This window comes from Lonchura striata, chromosome 2 (assembly GCF_050655825.1).
Source record: "Lonchura striata isolate lonStrDom1 chromosome 2, ASM5065582v1, whole genome shotgun sequence".
NCBI classification, from domain to species: Eukaryota; Metazoa; Chordata; class Aves; order Passeriformes; family Estrildidae; genus Lonchura; species Lonchura striata.
This window is the reverse complement of record NC_140704.1, coordinates 33,609,429-33,622,132: the sequence shown is the minus strand read 5'-3', so window position 1 is coordinate 33,622,132 and position 12,704 is coordinate 33,609,429. Positions and strand designations below refer to the sequence as shown.

Here is a 12,704-nt window from a genome sequence, read left to right as displayed (position 1 = left end):
ATTTTATTTACGTATTTCACACTTTAAAAGAGAAGTACCCTAAAATCCAATCAAACCAAAAACCCAAACCAAACCAAAGCCAACAAAAAATACACCACTAAATAAACTATTGTCTAGTGGCATTTTAAAACTGACTTGCTTACAATTAGAAGGCATATCAAAAATGGAAGTATTTTCAATAATACTTTTCTATGATTAAAGAACTCCTTCAAAAGCTAATTAGCTTGCAACTTATTGAAATGGATTTGCTTATGGAAAGATGATGTTTTATCAGAAGGTACTGGTCAAAGTTTTATTCTGTTTTCAGTGTACTAGCATTAAACAATGACTCTATTGATTTGTAAAACCAGTTTGATGTGAACAGTGTATGACAGAAACTGATTGTTATTAAGAGATAGAATCCTCTCTCAGAAAAACTTGTCATCCTGGCAAGAAAAAAGTCACAGAAAGTGATTTTATTTGTATCATAGTTTTTTCAGTGTTGACTCTGTTTCTGGCAGCTGGCTTTATGTTAAATGTGAACAAAGCTTTGTTATGCTTGCATGTCTTCAATGGATTGTAGACCCAAAGTATTTTCTTTTGAAAGCAGAGTTTTCTATGGTGGCACTGTTTTTATTTAATTAAGAAGCAGTGGAATACAATTTATGCAGGCATTCAGAAAACATGTCTTGTTATGTGAGATAGTTAATTAAGCATAAATTTGAGGAGTTGCTGCAGTTTAGTATTTTGAAGTAAAACATAAATTTTATCATGTATATTTATGAAAATAGAAATAAGTATTGGGCCTATTCTACTGCTTGGATATAAATGTGATAAACACTATATAGATAGATCAAAGAACCTTAATTTTTTGATTTTGTGATGAATGACTGCATATCAGGCTATTAAAACCATTAGATAGAGTTTTTTGAGAAACAAGCAACCAGAGGTTATTTGGTGCCTCAGGCTATCACTTCTCAACTTTTCTGGTTTCCACAAGGTAGCTATTAAAGAACCATAATTTGTACAACTGAATTCTCAAATAAGACCCAGCAAGGTGGGCTCTAAAGGCTGAATTAATCATTCTGTTACTGTAGATACAAATATCTGATTTGAATTTTTCAGCCGTAAGAAATGCATCAGCATAAATCCTTCTGTAAATGTCTTTTCCTTTCAGTTTGCTACTCACTTTTCTTCCCACTCTCCTCAAAATGGAGGAATTAATCTCAGAAAATGCTACCAATTAACCAGAGCTTTGTGAATTTTTGTGGCTGTATGCATGTGTATCTGATTTGTGTGTTGCAGCATACTGTGTTTGCAATAGATGTCATGTTTAGTTTACACATATATAAAGCAGGTAACGCAGAAAAAGGCTGCTTGTTTCCCTGTCTTGGCTGCAGCTCCATGGGCTGGGTACAACTTTTTGAAAGAAACAGGATGGTTGCTCCTAGGAAAGGAAAATACTCAGCAGAGTCCAGCTCCTGGCCCACACAGTGGAGCAGGCAGAGAGGGCAAGATGTCTCAGTCTGCTGTGCCCTAGAGGCAACAGAGGGATGCTCCAGGGAAGTGCAGGGTGCAGGCCGACAGATGAGCTTCAGCAGCAAAGGGGAGAATCTTTTCTTAAGAAGTTGGAAGAGACTGAGGAAAGATTTTTGGCAAGTCAGTGAGATTTGTGTTAGATGGCAAGATAGGAGGACAGTCTTATCCAAAAAGGGGGTGGTTGTCACAGTGGATACTTTATTTCAGTCCTTTTTTTGAAGTCATAATTTTTCCTAGTGGATCTTATTTTCCTCCACCTAAAAACTCTGTGTTTTAATAAAAACTAGTTAGGATCTCTGGAACTTAAAATATCCTTAAAGAAGATGTTTAAATGCTTCCACCTTTGGGTTGTGGAAGCATTCTGTCTTAGCAGTCTGTAACAATTATTCTGTCCTTGAATCTTAACATAGCACTGGGGATTAGAAGAAGGAATTGCTTTTTCAAAAGGAAGCATTATCTACTGGAAGGCCTGTGGATCCTAGCATGACGGTTGTGCTTCTGTTGTCCTAAAATATACTAAGAGAATTTATCTTGTTTGCATACCCCTCTCAAATGTTACTTCCTTAAAAATTAAGAACAAATATTGGGAAGAAATACTTTGCTGTGAAGGTGGTGAGGCACCAGAACAGGTTGTCCAGAAAAGTTGTAGGTGCCCCACACTGCTGGAAGTGTGTTAGGGTGGGTTAAGTGCAGCTTTGAGGAACCTGAACCAGTGAAAGCTGTCCCTGCCCATGGCATGGGTGTTGGAATGAGATGCTCTTAGAGGTTACTCCCAACCCAAATGATTGTATGATACTCTGATAAGAAGTGACACATTTCTATCAGTTGATGTTGAACAACTATTTGAGGTAATTCAGTAAACAAAAATTGGGTATGATTTTGTTATCACTTCCATACAGGTCATAAAACCTAGTTCCTGAATGAACTGCCTATCACAGACATACAAATAGTGCTCTTACAGTGCAACTGGGACTGTGTTGTGTCTCTGGCAGTCTGAAAGCACCGTCTCGGAGTGAATTCTAGTAGTATCCAGAAGTGATGGGTTCTTTTGAGATACAACTGCATGCCAATCCCACACTGACCTGGGGAGCTGCCTGGGGAGTGGTTGTCATCTCCTGCACTTGAATTATTGCCATATCCCAGTGTCCTGCCTCTTCTCTGTGAGGTGCATTGTGATTTGTGGTGCATAGGGCTAGTAAGATCTTCCATCCAGAGTGGCAGCTCCCAGTATGGACCTAATGTATGAGAATTGAAGAATGGGATCATTTTTGTAGAGATTAATATGGCACTATTATCCAAAATGCGGTACATGTAAACAGTCTGCATTGCAACTATAATTTTCTGCATATTTCTGGTTTAACCTGATATTAGTGAATCATAGCAATAACATTTTCACTTAATTTCATAATTTTAGCTGGAGAAAGGATTTAGCATAGTTAACATAATTTTATTTAATGGCCTGGGCTATAAACAGTGCAAAATAGCAGTAATGTGGGTTTGCTATCTTTAATGAGAATACCTGAAGGGTGAAAACTGCTGAATTTTTTTTTTTGTCAGTGTGCAGTTAGTGATCAACACAGGGAATGCAAAAATGTCCTGGTATAACATTTTTAAAGGAGTTACTAGAGCAGCATCTGGGAGCCAGACTTTGCTTGTGGAAACATGCCAACAACTGTATTGTGTTTCATTTCACTGATGTGAGCTCAGCTTTGCCTTTTGTCCCTTTTTTGAGTAAGTTCAGGAATCATACTATAAATTTGAATACATTAACCTTGGAGATTATTATAGGATATGATGTGGTTTAAGCAAGATGCTTTATGAATGGTATGTATGTAAATTTTATGTCAAGTCCCATTTGTCACAATTAAGAATATGTAGTTTTCAGAAATGGCTTTTAAATTTAAGACTTGCTGCTGATCAATGATTATGAGAAACTTTACTTGACATTTACAGACATTTTCTATCATATAAATTTAAGCTTGAGAAATATAACTGCTGTACATGGTTGTCAAATAACACTGTAGTACAGAGTTATACAGTATAGATTAGTTAATTGAATATTTGATTGCTAAATGTATTTACATTGGGAACTATTTATATTTTCTATGTAGATTTTAATAGCCACCACATTTATTTTAGCAAAACATTTTAATAATAAGGTTTATAAAATGTCATGTTGAACACTTAAATTATTTACATAGCTAAGAGCTATTACAGGTTGAGAGAACAAACAAATTTATTTTAGTTACAGTGAATTCATATAAATCTTTATTATGTTTAAAAGAATATTCTTATGTACATGCCACACATATTTAGGCCAGCAATCTCTAGCACAGATTCCTATGAACCTACAATAGAACCATGGAATAAACTTAAAATTGTTTTTTTTTTCCCTTTGAGAAACTAATTTGCATTCTGTACAATAATTGCAACTATTTTTTTGCTAGAGTGACAGAGAACAGAGAAGGAAGCAAAAAAGATTTTTTGTTAATCAACCAAATAATTAGATGAGCATGTAGAAACATTAAAACCCAAAAGCTTTTCCCCTACATTGTTGAGACCTGTTAGGAGTAGCATTATAAAATATTTTATTCTCTCTTTAAATGTTTAAGAATGGATTTATGTAGGATGTCTGTTGCCTCAATTTGGTATGCCAAAATTGGGGCCTTAGGAGCAATTTTAGAAGCAGACCCAAAATTGTGCTTTTCTTTAAATTTAACATGAAAATTTATCTTCAGAGATGCTTCTGTTCAAGTGTGGAAGTTGTTACCTAAAACGTAAGAAAAAAAGTAAACAAAAAAGCAAAGGTAAGGTTTGCTTACAAAAAAGTAGAGGTAAGGTTTAAAAAAGTACCTAGTAAAGCTTAAGGAATTTGTACTGAGCTGGATTTTGAAGTCACTTATGAATTTTTCTCCTTCTTTGATGGATCATTCTGATATTAATATATTCTGACCAGTTCACTCAACATATAGGACTAGACAAATACTTGATTTCTGACAAAAAAAATCCCTGAAATAGTGACTTTGTTTGTAAATAATGACAAAGTGTCTATGAATATGAAAATGGGAAATCAATGAATGAATTTCTGGAAGTGGATCTCTGTAATTTCTTTTATTCTTCATTATTATAATTGTGTGCATATCCACAATGAACTTGTTGGTGATGACCTTTACCTTTTCTCTTGAGAAGAATTACTATTATCAGGTCCTTTTTCATGAGGAAATAAAAAGGTCAGTGCAAAACCCATCTCTTATTTCTATGCAGGGCATACTGCACTTTGGCATATTTCTATTGAATTTTATTAATAATAATTAGATAATTTTGTCAAATAAATGCTAATATCCCAAAATTAGGCATTATAAGTGGTCTTCCCAGGTAGATACTCCTGCTTTTTCTGCCTTTTTTCTATCTCCTCTCTTCCAAAGCTTGCTATTGGTGTAACACGTTTCTCTTTCTCCTAGTTCTGTCAGACTAGCAATTTTTTTCCTACTTTAACTTTGAATTGACAAACTCTTAATTCTTTTGTATATATGTTACCCCCCACCAAAAAAAAAAAAAAAAAAAAAAAAAAGGCAATGTAGAGTATGTAAAAATATTGAGAAGATTGGGTTGGGTTTGGTTTGGTTTTAATAAGAGATTTTAGATTATTTGTTGTTTGGAAGGCTAATGCAAGGAAGTGGCCAACCAAGTTGAATTGAGCTGTCACTCAAAACATGACTGAAGATTGCTTATTTGCAAGGAAAGCTCCAAGCAGGAGGCTGAGTTCATGAAAACTTAATATATTCATAACTAGAACTGGGAATTGCCTGCACCTCTGTGGATTATTCAGTTGTCCCAGTGAATGAATATATTCTGTTTGGTCATTCAGGTGACTGAGAATAATTTTCCTCCCATTTTGACAGTTTTTTCTTAAAATACGAAGGGTCTTGTGAAGCCCTGGAAACAGCCACTTTCATACTAACACCTTCTGTGTTTGGTAGATATACAAAATTGTGGGGTCTGAAGAGGATATTGGCTGTAACTACAGAATGAGGCAAAGGCAGGCAAGCAAAGTTACTAGAATATTTAGTACTGGGGAAAAAATATAAGAAGGAAAGGTGACAACATATATTCAGCTCTCAGCTAGTAGAAAAGGTAAGTAAAGCAAAGCGTTCTCCTAGATTTCATAAAAATTGGTAAAAGGCTGCACAGTAGAGTGAGAAGCTCACTTTGCAGCAACTGTGGATGACCTTACCAAAAATTTTTGGGATTTTTTTTTTGTGTGTTTGTGTGAGAGTAGCTGTTTTTCCTCCAGAGGTGTGTTCTTTGATCATTTGTTGCTTGTTTTTTCCAGTAAAATAGTGAGAGGTCAAAAAATATCTTCTAGCTTTTAAAAACATGATTTTTAAAAATCCATTGTGCTATAATTCATGTGGATTGCTATGTGTGTGGTAATATAAGAAAAATGTAGTGTCTTTTTTCACAAATGTATTTAGAAAGAATACTTTTTTTCCCCTCAAACAATTCTCCAAATGTACTTATTTCTCTCTGCTACTTCTCTCTGTTATTATTCTTCATAGCGACAGTTATATGACCCAAACATTATTCTGTTCAACGCTAGAGAATCACAGCCATAAAGTGTGTTTGCTATTTGTCCTTAGTGGGACAGGGAATTTTTTGGTTTACTTTACTCTTCAGTTTAGCAAATGCTGTAACTCCAAAATACTTTTCTTAAGAAGGGGATGTTGTATCTGCTTTTTGGTTTTGGTTAAGGCAGACCATTACATATGCTAAGATTCACTAGGTAGTGCCATAGAAAGGTTGTTTTGAGAGAGTTTTTTCTTCTGAAGATGTCTAAGTGACATTTCAGAACTCCCATGTGACTTCTTCTCCTTCTCTTGCAGCAATAATCCTGGGTTAATTTACAACAAAATCTACTGCCCTTTTCTTTGAGGATGATTGACTTTCCCAAGGTCTTCTCAATAGGAGGCAGTGCTTCACTTTTAGCTGAGCTGGCTAGTTTAGTTATTCAGATTGCTTAGACAACTGGGTATAACAGTGGTGCACAGTAGCACCTTTTAAAGATAAAAGGAGTGCAGCCGAGGGGAAAAAATGTGCAGGATTTCTCAAGGAGTACAGGAAACCCCACATCTGGAGACTTGGCAAGATCTAGACAAAACTGAGTGATTTGAGCAAATCCTGTTCTAGAAAGTCATTAGCTTCAGCTGTGTCATACATGAGCTATTAAAATGCACAGGCCCTTTTAAACTGCTGCTTAACATTTTAGTGTGGAGTACCAAAAGAGGCCAAATGCTGTTTCCTAGAAACCTGATCTAACTTTCTGAGTTAGAGCAGGGTGTTAGAGCGAGCCATTTCCCCAGATCCCATCTCTTTCAAAATTATTTTGTTATTCTAGCTTTTTCACTTTGTAAAGCCAGTGCTACTTATTCAAGGACACTGAGAAGTCAGGATGTTTTTAATATTAATAGCAGACTTCCGTTACTGTCTAGTGGTTGGGAAAAGTGGTGTATATATTTAACCTTACTTTAGAATTTTGATAATTTTTTTTTCAAAGATCTGGTTAAAACTTGTGCACAAGTGTTAGTTGGAGGTCCCATCCAGTTTAGATGGTGGTATATTTGAATGAAACCTTTTGCCTCCATCTTGGAATCAGACTTGGATCACATGTGTTGGGAGAAATTTAGGATCACAAGTGTTGGGAGAAATTTGCCTAGGAATAGGCATGGGTTGTCATCAACTAAAACTGAAGCATCTCAGTATGCATAATATTTTTCTGTAAGATGTATTTTTATATTGTTCATAGCCCAGAGATCTCTTTCTGTCTTCTGTTGGAATACAATTCTGTACTACCCATTTCCCATCATATTTCTGAACACAATGATGACCATTTAGTCAGATGCAACTTCTGCTTCTGCTGACATACGTTGTCATCTTGTCTGCAATCCCAGTGTTTAACCTGTGTTTGGGTGATCTCTTTCTATCATTCTGCTTGTGTTGTGGAAATTGGTTGTTGTTTTTTTTTTTTACCCTCAAGTTTGCCATGTAGGAATATAACTTTTTTTTGTTTGAACTGTTGGGTGGTAACTGTCAGACTCTGTGATATTTAAATGATCCTGAGATTGCAGAAAGTCTCTGTCTTTCAGCCCTGCTACCAAAGAAGAAGTCATAATTCGTTTGTGCTGGTTTTCAAGGTTGTTTATTCTTGCTTATCTATAACATGTTCTGTCTGACCTGCAGCAGGTCTGTCCTGCAGGGCAGTGTGTGGGGCTCTGCCCTCAGTGGGATGTTACAAACATTATATACCAGAAACTACCTGTGCTATATTTACAATAATGTGTCAATGTCTATCACCTATGTTGAACAGTGTGCCCAATCTAAACCAATAGAAAAATGCCAACACTACAGTGAAACATGGAGGGCATGAAGAAGAAGAAAAAGGATAAGGCATGCCCAGTTTCCTCCATCTTGCCCCCTTTGAACCCCTTATCTAGAATCCTAAAATTCTACTTTTGCATCCGTGCCACACTAATTATTACTTATATCAAATGCTCAGAGCTTGTAATTCATCCTGTAAGATTGAAAACTCTTTTCCATGGATAGAGATCAAAGACAGTGTCTCTTGGGGCTCTGTACAGGGGAGTTCCTGACCTCCTTGCCAGGGTCCCAGACCTACCCACAGTAACTAGCTGACCCACAGAAGTAGCAATAAAATGTCCTCTCTTCTGTCATGGTAAGAAATTCTCATATTTATAATCTCTTCTCTAGCAGCCAACTTGTTTTCCACTTTTCTCACTGTCCTGGAGGCATTTTCAATCTCAAACCATGCACTGTTGTACAGTCAGGTGGAGCATTAATAAAACAAGAATCTCTCTCCCCCTCTCTGCTGCTCCCAAAAACTCATACCATGGCTAGACAATAGCACCTTCAGCAGCCTTTTCCAAACTGTTTTGTTGTTTACAGAGTACACTGGGCTGCTAATGGGAATGCAGGGTGAGGTGAAATGTCAAGAAGTTGTGTGTAAATCTTCCAGTAAACTGCCATGTCCCAGAGGAGATGGGGAAAAGGGACAGATCTTTGAGAATATTGGAGGATTATCATAACTGGAGTTTTGCTAATTGCATTTGAAGATCTCTTTGTACAGAGAGATCTCTCTCATGTATAATGGGTGGATGTGGAGTCTAAAAGAAGATACCAGAAATTAAAATCCCTGCCATTATAAATACACCAGGGCAAGTAGGCCTACTAGATTTTCTATGAAGCTCCTTAGGCTAAAGCTAAGGATTTAGGTGAAGTGTACAGGCCTGTACAGGTGAGAATACTGCAGAGGACGCCATCCCCAAGGCTGGGAACACTGACCTCAGGTAAGGCAATTTGCTTGTCCTGCATAAAACAGGGCATTAATGCATAGTCCTTTGACCCAGATGGTTGCTAGCCCTCACCACAAATGCTAGCACAAGATGTCAGTTTGGCCAAATTATATAAATAATCTTCTTAAATTGTGTGCATTTATTGCTGCTTCTCTAGAAATATTAAATGTTTCTCTGAACAAATACTCTTGTTTTTAAAAAAAGCTAATTCTTCCTAATTAATAAAAAATTATGTAGTGAGGTTGATTTATGTTCCTTATTAGAGTAATAATCCATTTGGAGGGTGAGTCAATTCATAGAACTGAAAATTCTGGAGAGAAAAGGTCTTAACTCTTTCCCATGGTAAGCATTTATTTGGGTTTGAAAGTTCTTGTTTGCATTTGTGTGGAGTCATTATTTGGCAGCAAAAATGCAGTGTGGAGGAGTATTACTCTTGGTGTTAACATGCCATTATTTCTTTTACTTTTTCATAGGCAGAACAGTGTAGATCTGTGATATTCAGCATCAGCTGCATTCATGTACACACCTGTTATTTTGTGTGCATCTGTCCTCCCTGCGAAGTACAATAGTAAAGACACTGTGTAGTTTTTTACTTGATTATTTAATAATAATTTTTTTTTTGTGGGGGTCTCTATCTTACAAGACTTTGTATGCTTATAACCTTCTGACATTACAGTGAGATTTCAAGTGAAGAGACATGAATGTGCATTACAAGTGTGTGATTGCTTGTATCATTATGAAATAGATGAAAAATTAGTTCACTGCAGTACTTTTTATCTGAACTGATCAAAACATCTTCCAGTCATGTTGCTAACAATATGTGATAGGAATAATAACTTCACCTGTTGTGTTCTATGCTGCAGCCGAGAGGCATGTAAATACAAGCTGCTTATTTGCAAGAAGCTTCCAGATTTGCAATATGATTGCTATGGAAACCACACAATGAAAAGCTTATAACCATCTGTGTGGTTTGGTAGATTTTGCTGCATAGCTGAGCTGGTTTTGTTTACTGTAATCAAAGCATTGAATAGAATATATTAACTCACAAACTGGGATTATTCAAGGTGTAAACTAGTATTGTGCAACGACAATGTGTCAGAAACTATAAGGCAATAGAATACCAAATAATAATGGCATTAAATTGGAATCTAATGTAAAAAGATTATTAGGTAACATTTTAGTAGAGGAAACTGCTAAATTTATGCATGTTTATCATGGAGATACCACATTCCATTGGAGGAATGCACTGTTCAAGCCAAACTCTTATCCATTTTATACTCAAGTAGTCCAGTCTTTTTTCCTTCCTCCTTTTAATGGATTCATGTAAAAAATGTAGAATTCATTGTTCAGTTTTTAAATTTTGTGGATGGTAGAATCATATGTGTTTGAGCGCTTATTCTTCTGTTTTTTCTTCAAACTGCAAATTATTTTCAACAACTTCCATGGACTAACTGAAAAAAAACCTTTAACAAATATAGTTCGTTCCTTGTTGTATTGTCACAAAAATTTTGCTGTTAAGGTCTCTAAGTATCAGCATAGTATGGAACATAATCTGTATCTCAGGGATTGTTAGGATCTACAGCTCTGGAAGAGTTCATTGGTTTGGTTAGTGTAGATTAGTCTCATTCTGACATAGTGAGAGGGTGGAAAAGAGTATTTTCTCTCTGCAGTGATAGAGATAGTGTGAAGGAGATATACAGAGGAAAAACTGCAACAGATTATTTTAAAGGCGTGCATGACTCCTTATGCACAGTATCTTAAAAATACCAGAAGTATTTCTACTGTATTTTTTAAATTCAATTTTTCATCTTTTGATTCTATGCCATGTTGCAACACAAAGTTATGCATGTTGCATCAGACTGCAGCTGTAATTCCCAAGGTAATCGAGGTTGCTGTGTTTAAAGGACACTGCCTGCACATAGTTACTGCTTCAGGCCATAATATCAGAAAACAAAAGTTAAGAACCCCAGGTTCTTTTTTACTACCCTAAGCCAAGACTACTACAACTGCTCCACTCTGAGTATGATTGCATTAGCAAATATCATGAACCATTTGCAACAGATTCATAAAGCTGAGGTTTGTGCCAAGGACCTGATATTTGTTGTGCATGTTTCAGAGGAGGTTTCCTATGCAGTCACTTCAGCCTGATACCATGGACTGAATGCCCATTAACAGCTGGACCATGTCCAGCATGCTTCTGGAGTGCCTCTTCCAGTCAAATTGCACCTGAAACTTTGTCCTCTTTGTGACAATTCTGTACTGTAAAGCAAGGTGGGATAAGTGGGGATGGTTGAGATCCAAACCAGTATGCAAATATGGTGAGTTTTTGCTTGAATTTGGCAACTTTTGAAATTCAAAGAGCTTTGATTCAGACATTTTCATATCTTCAGATGTGCATCTGGTCAACTTTTGTTTCTAGGAAATAAATATTTCAGAATAATACATATATTCTAAATATTTTCTGTGAAATCACAATGCAGTATTCAGCAGTACCTTACAAAAAAGTCTCTTCAAACTTCTGCTGCTTCTTTGCTTTACTTGGGATACCCTCTGCTGCAGTCAGTCCTCAGTTTAAACTAGTCTGATGACCATGACAAGTGATAGAGTTAAAATCCATAGGACATTCAACAGAGCAACTGATTTAGGTCCAAACATTCAGTAATATGTAATATCAACATCTCTTTTATGAAAGAATAATATAATAGCATGTGCGTTGGATGAAGGTGCTTTTTCTGGGAAAAGGGAGAAATTCTAGCAAATGTGACTGATCCTGGGGTACTGCTCCCTGTGAGGGGTGTAACCATGGTAGGGAACCCACAGAATGACAGTGCCTCCTAGTGCTCTGGACAACACATAGGGATGCATTTTTGCCATTTATGCTCCAATTGTGAGTTCTTAAAATAAACAGATGAGCATACTTGGAAATATGTGACAAATGTTAATGCCAAGTAGGGGAATACATTTGAACATCTAAATGTAGAACATAGTTTAGAGTGTTTTGTGTGTACTACAGATTCAGATTTCTCCTGTTCTATTGCTAGGATTTTTTTCCCTGTTCTCTCCCCACTACCTTGGTTTACAAAATAGTTAATATTAATCTTTCCCAGATTTTTAACTAGTCAAGATTCAAGAAGAAAAAATCTTTCTGGCTTAGTAGGGCAGGATTTCAAAGCTCTTTATAAAGTGAATCTTATGTTGTAATTGCAATATTTGTAGGATTGTGTATAGAGATTAGCAGTAATTACGCATACTAATTCCAACAGGTCTACTCTTGTGCTTTAAACATCTGCTTTAATGTTTGCAGGAACAGTCTTGTGTATAGATTAAATTTTTAGAAGGTTGAAAAAATCCTTTGAACTTTTGATATAAAATTCACTCTTTGTCAAACTAAACGGGCAATTACATAAGAGTTTCACACTGTGAGTGCTTCATCTGTTGTCTGTCATTAGTAAAATATCCAAATCAGTTGCTGAAATGTGTATCTTAAAAAGAAGCTTGACTATCATTATACAATGTGATGAGTAGCAAATACAGAGAGTTGAAATGTATTAAATCTCATGTTTGAGAAGTGGGTTTATCAATATACTATTTCCTCATTCAGTACAGCAACCTTGTCAGTTTACTGTAAATGTCAAGATAAATTTGTTTCTACTTCCTTATGAGCCTAAAGACAGGATTCAGCTAAAAGTTTGTTCCCCTTTTTTACATCATCAACAGGATTGTTGACTGGGAAATATGAGGAGCAGATCTGGTATCCCTGTACTGGGAAATGTGAGGAGCAGATCTGGTGTCCCTGTACTGAGCAGAGTGTGGATTTAC

At 36.2% G+C, this 12,704-nt stretch overlaps 1 protein-coding gene across 2 annotated transcripts in view; it reads left to right on the top strand.

Moving 5' to 3' along the window:
- Positions 1-12,704, top strand: part of SKAP2 (src kinase associated phosphoprotein 2) — a 118,682-nt gene that overhangs the window by 86,174 nt on the left and 19,804 nt on the right. The window lies entirely within an intron of this gene.